Here is a 9524-nt window from a genome sequence, read left to right on the forward strand (position 1 = left end):
ACCCAGAGAAGTCACTGGGGGTCAGGACAGTGGAGGAGGAGCCACGAGGGACAAGCCCAGGTCTGGTGGGGAGGGGTTGCAGGCGTGCCAGGGCTGCAGGAAGGACCCTGGGAGCTCAGCTGAGGGAGATGTGCCTCTTTGGGGGCTGCCTGCGGCGGTTGGGAGATGGGGTTCGCAGTAGCCTGGTGTCCAGGACCCTTTCCCTCAGCCTTCCCTGCCCCTCCTACCAACCAGTCAGGCTGGGAATACCCTGCTTTCTGCCCCAGCTCCTGCAGCAGGGGCTGCTGTGGGATGTCTGGGTCCCAGGTGACTTTTAGCAAGGAGAGAGGACCACAGCTAAGGGCGGACAGGTGAGGACGTGTTCCTGGGAGCTAGCCTTTGAGTCAAGGTCTGACCATGACGAGGAGTCAGTGACAGCAGGACTCCCCAGCAGGCTGGGTGGGGTCCCTCAGATGTGGAGTCCCTTGGGTGCAGAAAGGAGCTGACCACAGGGGCGCTAAAAGACGTGGGCTCTGAGGCCTGGCCAGCACTGGCTGTGGGGCTCAAGAAAAGTGACTGACCCTTCTGTGCCTCGGTTTACTCACCTGTAAAACAGGGCAGCCATGTACCTGCCTTCTGGGCTGCTGTGAGCCCGACCAGGTGAACACGTGTAGGGGCTGCGGCAGGAGCTGCAGTGGCTCAATTCAGCCCCTCCTCCCGGGCCTGGGCGGAGTGAGTGTGGATGAAAGAGTTAAAGGCAGTCAGCTTTGTCTACGGCCACACCGCCCTGAAGGTGCCCGATCTCGTCTGATCACGGAACACAGTCAGCTTTGACACCCAACTTGCTGCCAGTGGCCACCTCCGGGGAGAGGCTCTTCCCTGCACATACCTTTGTGTGTCTGCGTTCACTCATTACTGCTTTGATGATAAGTGACACCAGTATGAGGAAGTGGGACCTCCTGCTGGCAGTGCAGGATTGTCGCAGCTCATGACTGGTCCTGGGCTTCTCCCAGGGACCTGCTCACCTTCTTCCTTCCATCCAGAATCCTCAGCAGCCCTCCGATGGGAGTGATAATGATAAGAGGATTTATTAAAACCTGGGCTTGGGGTGCTTCCTGCTTCCTGTTGCTGAAGTGAGGCTCAGAGCGTGAGCAGGTGAGACGAGGAACATGCGGCTCACGTCACTGAGACATCAGCATCATTTTGCACAGTGCTGTGTCTGCGCTGTCCCTAAGTTATCAGCTACCCCTGCCGAGCAGGTTGCTCCAGGGAAAACGACATGCCCTCCATGCCTGTGCATCCTACACCTGTGCCAGGCAGGCTGTGACACAAAGCCAGGGTGATAGTGAGTGTGGAGCGGTCCTGGGGGCCTCTAGGGTGTAGCAGCAACAGAAGCGGAGCCCGACTGTGAGGCAGGGCCCCTGAGGAGAGACCGAGAGCACATCAGAGTCCCGGCTCATGGGAGGGGACCCTAAAGGGGGACACAGGGGCAGCAGGCCAGCCTGGGAGCCAGGGCCAGGCTGGGTGGGAGAGGACGGCTGGGCCGGAAGGCGCCAGTCTCCAGGGTGACGCTGGTCTCAAAGCAAGAGGCCATAATGGGCTTTTGTGTGCAGCAGATGGGGGGAGTATGTTCCCAGGGGAGAAAGGGGTGGAGGCAGGAGCTGACGGCAGGAAAGAAAGGGCCATAAAACATGGCAGGGATGCCCTCCTCGCACCCTCACTAGGCAACAAATGGCTTTTACCCCAGACCTAGGCCGGGGGCTACATGCTCTGAATAGGGGACTGGCTGCGGGCTCTGGGGCCTGAGAGAAGCACCCCACTGGGGTGGAGCAGGTTTGCAGGCCTGCAGCCTTGTTCCCATGGCAGGACCTTCTCCCGCCTGGGTGAGAGGCAGAAGACGCCAGGTGTAGTCGGAGGGAAGAGTGATTTGGAGCCAGAAGCCCAGTTTTCTGAGTGCGGCCTCCTCCTGCACTGTGGCCGCCCAGGCCGTGGAGTCTGTGACTTCTGTGTCCCATCTCAGGGGCAGGCTTGGCTCTGAAGGGGGCATTGGTTTTTCGGGGGTGGCCCTGCCTGGCCCTGGCCACACCCGCCTGTGTTTCAAGGTGAGGCCACTCAGGGTGGGTGAGGGCCCCTTTGACGGGCAGACAGCATGAGGGAGGGCCTCTTTTGAGCGGAACCCTGCAGTGAGGCGGTGTCCTGCATGCTGGGCCTGGTGCCCACACACACCTGCTTTCTGAAAAAGAGGCTGAGGAGCCTGTGGGGAGGAGGTGAGGACCCCTCAGACATCTCCAGGATTTCTCTCAGACCCCAGCGAAAGGCTTGTTCTGGGCCAGCCTTTGTGGGCTGGGGATCCCAGCCCCATCTCCCTTGTAGGACAGGCTGCAGGCTGAGCCGGAGCTCAGTGCTTTGGTGCAAAACCTGGGCAGGGGATGGGCAGGCAGCCCTACAGCATGGCCCACCCACCACGAGGTGACCCCTGAACATTGCACCCGGACAAGCTCCATCCTGTGGCCCATGCCAGCCTGCGGGACGGACACTGGGTCCCTGTGCTTGGGAGCCAGGCCAAGGCAGCTCTGAGCAATGGGATATGCAGGGAGAAATCAGTTTGCAGACCTGCGGTGCCTGGCTCCTGGCCACTGTGACTGTGTGCCTGTGTGAGACGCCTTTACAGAGGGCACAGTGTGTGCATGTGTGTGTGTGGTGTGCGTGTGTGAATCACTCCTGCTTACACACAAAACCTCAGAGCGCCAGCAAAACAAAAAGACTGAATGAGGTCCATCCCACGGGAGCACTTGAGAGCCTTTGGGTCTCGGTGACTCATCTCCTACAGGCAGCAGGAGAAAAAGAGATTGAGGCGTTTCCGCACAGTGTGTGTTTACGTCATTATGAATCAATGATCTTCCACGTGAAACATCAAAATTTTCTTTTTTTGAGACGGAGTCTCGCTCTGTCGCCCAGGCTGGAGTGCAGTGGCGCAATCTCCGTTCACTGCAAGCTCCGCCTCCCGGGTTCATGCCATTCTCCTGCCTCAGCCTCCCGAGTAGCTGGGACTACAGGCACCCGCCACTACACCCGGCTAATTTTTTGTATTTTTAGTAGAGACGGGGTTTCACCGTGTTAGCCAGGATGGTCTCGATCTCCTGACCTCGTGATCTGCCCGCTTCAGCCTCCCAAAGTGCTGGGATTAGCCACCGTGCCCGGCCCACAATTTTCAAAATAGGAATCAGTTTAGCAGACATGTGTGAGTTCACAAGAACCTTTAGGTTTTCACTGAAGAAACAGTCCTGGTGGATGGGCCGTAGCTGCCCAGGATGTCCCGTTCTGTGTGTGTGTGCAGGCCCTGTGGGCAACGTGCGGTACCGGCTGCAGAGTGCACTGAGCTGGGACAGCTAGGTGCTGGCTGGCCCCGTGGGCCTTCTGACGGCTGCTTTCCAGGGGCCCAGATGTGTGGGTTCCCACTGTAGGCCAGGGACAGAGTAGCACTTCACCTGCATCAGTGGCCCATTTCAGAGATGAGGAGACAGAGGCTCAGAAGTTACCCCCTCCAACATGTCAGGATTCAAACTGCATGAAGAGAGGTGTTTTCTGAATCCAAGGTGGGGCGGTCATGGGGATCTCTCAAGGGGCAGCCAGGTCACTGAGGCATTGGTGTGGCTGTGTGTGGCCGTGGGGGAGTGCAGTTGGGACTGAGTGGTTGGAGGGAAGGCCCAGGGCATGTCCCTGCCCGAGTACAGGAACGTGCTGGGCAGGCGGGGACTGCAGAGCCAGAGCCGGCGTGTGCTTGTGACTCTAAGTTCCCCTCACCTGGGACCTGGGACCACAGGCCTCCCATACGGTCTCAGAAGGTTCCTTGGGGAACTGGGGGATTGAATGGGCGTTGTGAGTGAACGTGAAGCGGAGACTCTGGGCCTGACAGTGCCGGCTGCTCTCTTGGCCACCCTCCCCAGATGTACTGTGCCGGGTGTATTAAGTCCGCAAAGCCAGGAAATGGCAGAGCCAGGACTTCCCCGGGCCCAGGGTTACCCCAAAGGCTCATAATGTGGTGCCGGAGACCAAGGGGAGTGACACCAGCTCAGGCACTGGGAGCATCACAGCGAGGGGCAGGTGACACGGACCTGGCAAAACAAGACAGAGAGAGCTAAGGAGAGGCCGGCCCAGCTCCCCACACAGATGTTGCCTGGAAACGAGGTGAGAACTCCATGACCCAGCAGGAGAAATTCCGGCCCCTGCGCAGGAAGCTCAGAGCTAGAGGGGCCACAAAGGGGGTTTTCTCTGCTCCCTCGCAGCCAGACCCCAGTGTCTTCCAGGGGAGGGCAGCCCTAGTGGTCTGTCCACCCAAAGCCTGCTCCAGGCTGGCTGTCAGCAAATCCTGCCCAAGTGTTGGCTGGCGGCTTTCAGGGCTGCCCCACGGCTACCTGCTACTCTCATCCTCATTGGCAGCTGCAGCCTCCAGGGATTCCACACCTTCCCCGGCACACAGATTCCAGGAGTACTAACTCTCCACATGAGCCAGCCTGGCCATCCCTCCCCAGGCTCTCCCTGGCCCTGAGAGTAAATCCCTTCCTCGATCCCACCCCCAAACTCCGCGTGCCTGCCCTGCAGGTGCAGCAGCGCCTCACAGGGGCAGACACCCGAGAACACCATGCAGCTGGGAGGACACGTCTTCATCTCCTTGGATAGGCAGGTGGGCCAGACCCACCCTGAGCTGAGGCCTGAAGGTGCAGGAGAACAGAGCTGCCCTGGGGTGGAGGGGAGGCCGCTCCTTAGAGCAGCACAGCCCAGGTAGGTCAGGGTCCTGCAGAGTCAGCTGGCATCCCGCTGAGGCCTGGATGCTGACAGACCAGCAGGGCATGCAGGCCGAGGGCACCCATGCCTGTGGTTGAGACCCCTCAGCGTAGACGGCTTTCCTCCAGTTGGAATTTGAGCCACCACTGGGAGCCAGGGCTTGCCAAGGGCGGAGCCCTGCTTAGATGGGTGGGCTGCATCAGAGTGTGTACACATTCACAGGCAGGGTGCACGCGCCTCATCATCCTAACCCAGGACACTGTGGGAGGTGCGAGTTATTAACTCAGGGACCTCAGGTGCCAACTGAGTGTGCTGGGACCAGGGCGCCTGGCCCCCGCTTATAGACCTTCGCTTGGCATCTGTTAACTGTTAGTTAACAAATAATCTCAATGGTGATCTAGGACATTTAGTTTTCCAACAATAGCAGGGGAGTTCCTCCTCACCGCTCTCCCTCTTTCCCTTCTTCCCTGCTGACTTGAGGCCCCAGCTCAAGGAGAGCAAAGACACCAGCCTCGCGCTTGATGATGACCCTGTCTGGCTAACGGTCACCTATTAGCGAGCAGCCCATGTCCACATGTGAACAGGCACATGCACACACACTTCCAGCCCCACAGGCTCCCAGCCCCTCTCTGATGTGCAGGGTCACCCTCCCCGGGGGCCGCCCTGCTGAGTTTTGGGGGCAATGCGGGTATGTCTGCCCCAGCAAGAGCTGGCGTCTCTCCCGGCCCTCCTCATGCACCCTCCCTGACCCCTCCCTCTGTATACTCTAGTTTCCCCACCACTCCCCCCGGTTGATTTAACCCATGGCTGCCAGAACAGGGCACAGCCCCAGGTAGCAAAAGCAATGGGTTCAGGGCACCAGCCACATACCTCAAAAACCTGCCTCCCCAGAGCAGCATTTCCAGCTGCAGAGAACAGTTGTTCAGAACAGCTGTCTTCTCGGGCAGTGGGCGTTGGGAAGCTCACATTTATCCTGGACTTCACCTTGTGCATCAGGCCTCATGTTTCCACTCAGAGCCACAGGCCTTTCATAACCCATTCTGGGGAAGGAAACAGCCACTGAATTAAAAGTCAGTTCTTTTACAAGCAAGAGTCTTTTTCACCTGGTCCAGTGTGAGGTCGCCAAGAGCCAGGCATTTCATTTCTCTCCATTTGTTCATTGTCATTTCACTTCACTTGGTGATGTTAAGAGCTTGGACTCTTCATATGATATCATATCATATATCATATCATATCATATCATCAATCAAAGCCCAGCTCTGACATATATTTACTGTGTGATCTGGAGCAAATTGCTTAACCTCTCTGAGCTTCAGTTGCCTTACCTATGAAATAAGAATAATAGCAATATCTACCTTATAGGGCTGTTGTGAGGGCTAAAATAGACAATGAATTTAAAGTACAACTTCCATGCGGAATCTTAAAAATCAAACTCATAGTAACAGAGAGTAGAACGGTGGTTTCTAGAGGCTGGAGTGGGGGACATGAGGAGATGTTGGTCAGAGCTACAAACTTGCAGTCATAGGATGAGTAACTTCTGGGGATGTAAGGTACAGCATGGTGACTCCAGCTAACGACAATGTATTGTTTACTTGAAATGGACTAAGAGCATAGATCTTACATGTTCTCACCACAAAAAAAGGGTGCCTGTGAGGCAGTGGACATGTTCATTGTCTGATTGTGGTCACTAGTTCCCTGTGTATGTGTGGATCAAATCATCACATCGTACATCTTAAATGTACACACTTTTATTGATGAATTACACCTCAGTTGAGCTGGGAGAAAAAGACAAGCCCTGCCCGTGCTGACCACACTATTGCTCAATTTCATCTGATGTGACCGTCTCTTCCCCAGTTCCTGACCGCCGTCCTACCCACCGTACGCTCAGATGGACCCCCAAATCGCTCAGGCGGCTCTCTCCAAGGGCTGGGATGGAGATATATATATATATACCTAAAGATAATCATGGGCCCCAGGTGCAGGTCAGCCCGGAGGAGTCCACCCTGGCCCCGCTGTGCCTCCTTGGGGAACCCCTTCCCTGGGCCGCAGAGGAGGTGCCTCCCCAGCCTCTGAGGACGCATGCTGGGCCCCACGCTGGAAGGGCTTTGTCTGAGGGCTCTGGAAGCAAATTTGTCATCGCCAGTGGTGGCTCCAGGCCACATTCTTTCTCCTGCTAAGGAAAGTTGGCATCCAACTGTGGTGTTTTCTTTCACCCAGCACAGCCTGTTCGTTCTGCAGCTCTGGGAGGAACATCGTATTTTCTGCATGGGGCCTGTGTTTCTGTGAGTGCACAGAGGAAAGGGACAGGATGATTTCACTCCCCTAGTCTAGCTGTGATTCGGTTTCCTCAGCATTTTACCCAGCTGAGCACTATGGGTGGGGCCTGGACGTCTCTTACAGGCAGCAACTCGCAGCAGCTCGCAGCAGGAACCCGCCCTCTGCTGGGAGCAGCACATGGAGATGGTCAGAACGGCCGGCCGAGCTGCAGGCCCACTGCCATGCCACGCTGCTCTGACCCATTGGGTGGCTGAAGACCAACCCCAGCGTGGGACTGGCTGGCCGGGTGTCGGGGTGCCCAGGTTTCCCGGCTCTGTGCCTATGGGCCCCCAGACCCTCCCTCCAGCTCTGGTCTGTGTCTGCCAGGGTAGCGAGAAGCTGCGGTATCCCGGCTGGGCCTGGGGCTGGCGAGCTAGGGTGGCTGGAAGGAGGTGGAGCTACGGGCAGCCTTCTTGCTCTGGTTGCTGCTTAACCCTTAGCTTTCCTATGGCCTTGCGGGCAGAGACCCAGTCACCTAACTATGAGGGCTTCCACATTTTTTGCATGGAGTGGATGCCCGTTGTTTCTGGGCCAGTCATACACTCTCATGAGTTATTTCTCTCCATCTCCCCCGCATGCTGCCCACCAGTACTTGTCTACACCCTGTGGAAAGCACTGTGAGGACCACCAGAAGGCAGGCAAGCAGAAGAGGGCCAGGGCCCTACTGGCAAGGACTGAGTCTAGAGGGAGGGAAGCAGCGAAGCACATCTTAAAGACCCTTGAAAACCTTCCCCCTCATGTGTTCCACTCAGCCCAGACAGACTCGAAGTTGGGCAGCTTTACTTAGCTTACAGAAGAGGGGACCAGGCACTAGAAGTCCTGGCACAGCTGGGGAGACCTGGCCTAGAGGAGGCAAGCACAGGGGAAGTGGCGCCCAGCAGCTCTGCCCACTCAGAGGGTGCTCAAAAGGGAGCCAGGCAGGGCAGCAGGCCTGGGCTGACAGCGGGCGGGTCACCCTGGTAAGGTGGAGGAAAGGCTCCAGGGACAGCAGGCTCCCTGGCACTGCCCTGGTTTCCCAACAGTGTCTTTTCCTAGAGTTCTGAGCTGGGATGTGAGCTGCGCTCCCTGGAGGCCTCACAGATGGGACCTCTTCCCCCTCATTTTCAGGCCAACACCCAGGAAGGCCAAGGCCAGCAGGGCCTCTCATGGCCCCCAACAAAAGCCAGCTGTGCTATCTCCACGGGAACAGGCTTAGAACAAGAGTGGGGGTCCACTGTCCTCAACCCTGATCCTCAGCTTGGGGCACTCCACTCCCAGCAGCTGCTGCCAGCTCAGGAGACATCATGGGGTTGTGCACACACCCCAGTCCCAGAAGAGCTCTGGGTGGTGTGGGGCACTCAGACCTTCACCAGGGTCAGCCCTGCACAGGACGGACTCAAAGAGGAAATGCTTCCTTCCCCATGCACTCTCCTGTCCACATCCTCCTGTGCTCGAGCCACCTTGGTTCCTGCCTCAGGACCTTTGCACCTGTTGTTCCTTCTGCTGAATGATCTGCCCTCAAATCACTGCAGGGCTGTCTCTTTCTTGCCATTCAGGACCCGACTCAAATGCCTGGGCCTTTCCCGGACACCCTGTCTAAGCCTCTCCTGCATTGTCTTTGTCCTTCTCTATCACAATGCACTATCTTTCTACACAGCACTTAGCAGTATCTGGGATTATCACATAGATTTGTACTATTTCAAGCAGCCTACAAAGTATAATTAATACTATTAATATAACAAACATCCACTTACCCATCACCCGGCTCTGTCAAATCTTTGTGTCATTTGCCCTCTTTGCTTCAGAGGTTTTTCTTTAAAGAAATAAAACATGGGCCGGGCGCGGTGGCTCATGCCTGTAATCCCAGCGCTTTGGGAGGCCAAGGAGGGCGAATCACGAGGTCAGGAGATCGAGGCCATCCTGGCTAACACGGTGAAACCCCGTGTCTACTAAAAAATACAAAACAAAATTAGCCAGGCATGGTGGCGGCGCCTGTAGCCCCAGCGACTTGGGAGGCTGAGGCAGGAGAATGCCATGAACCCGGGAGGCGGAGGTTGCAGTGAGCCACGATCGCACCACTGCACTCCAGCCTGGGCAACAGAGTGAGACTCTGTCTCAAAAAACAAAACCAAGAAAAAAAAGAAAGAAAGAAAGAAAGAAAACATGGGCCGAGTGTGGTGACTCATGCCTGTAATCCCAGCACTTTGGGGTACTGAGGCTGGCAGATCACCTGAGCTCAGGAGTTTGAGTTTGAGGCAACATGGTGAAACCCTATCTCTACTAAAACACAAAAAATTAGCCAGACATGGTGGTGTGAGCCTGTAATCCTAGCTATTTGGGAGGCTGAGGCATGAGACTCGCTTGAGCCTGAGAGGCAGAGATTACGGTGAGCCAAGATCGCACCACTGCATTCCAGCCTGAGCGACAGAGTGAGACTGACTCACAAAAAAAAAAAAAAAGAAAAA

This window comes from Trachypithecus francoisi, unplaced genomic scaffold (genome assembly GCF_009764315.1).
Source record: "Trachypithecus francoisi isolate TF-2019V2 unplaced genomic scaffold, Tfra_2.0 Lachesis_group13, whole genome shotgun sequence".
Taxonomy (NCBI): domain Eukaryota; kingdom Metazoa; phylum Chordata; class Mammalia; order Primates; family Cercopithecidae; genus Trachypithecus; species Trachypithecus francoisi.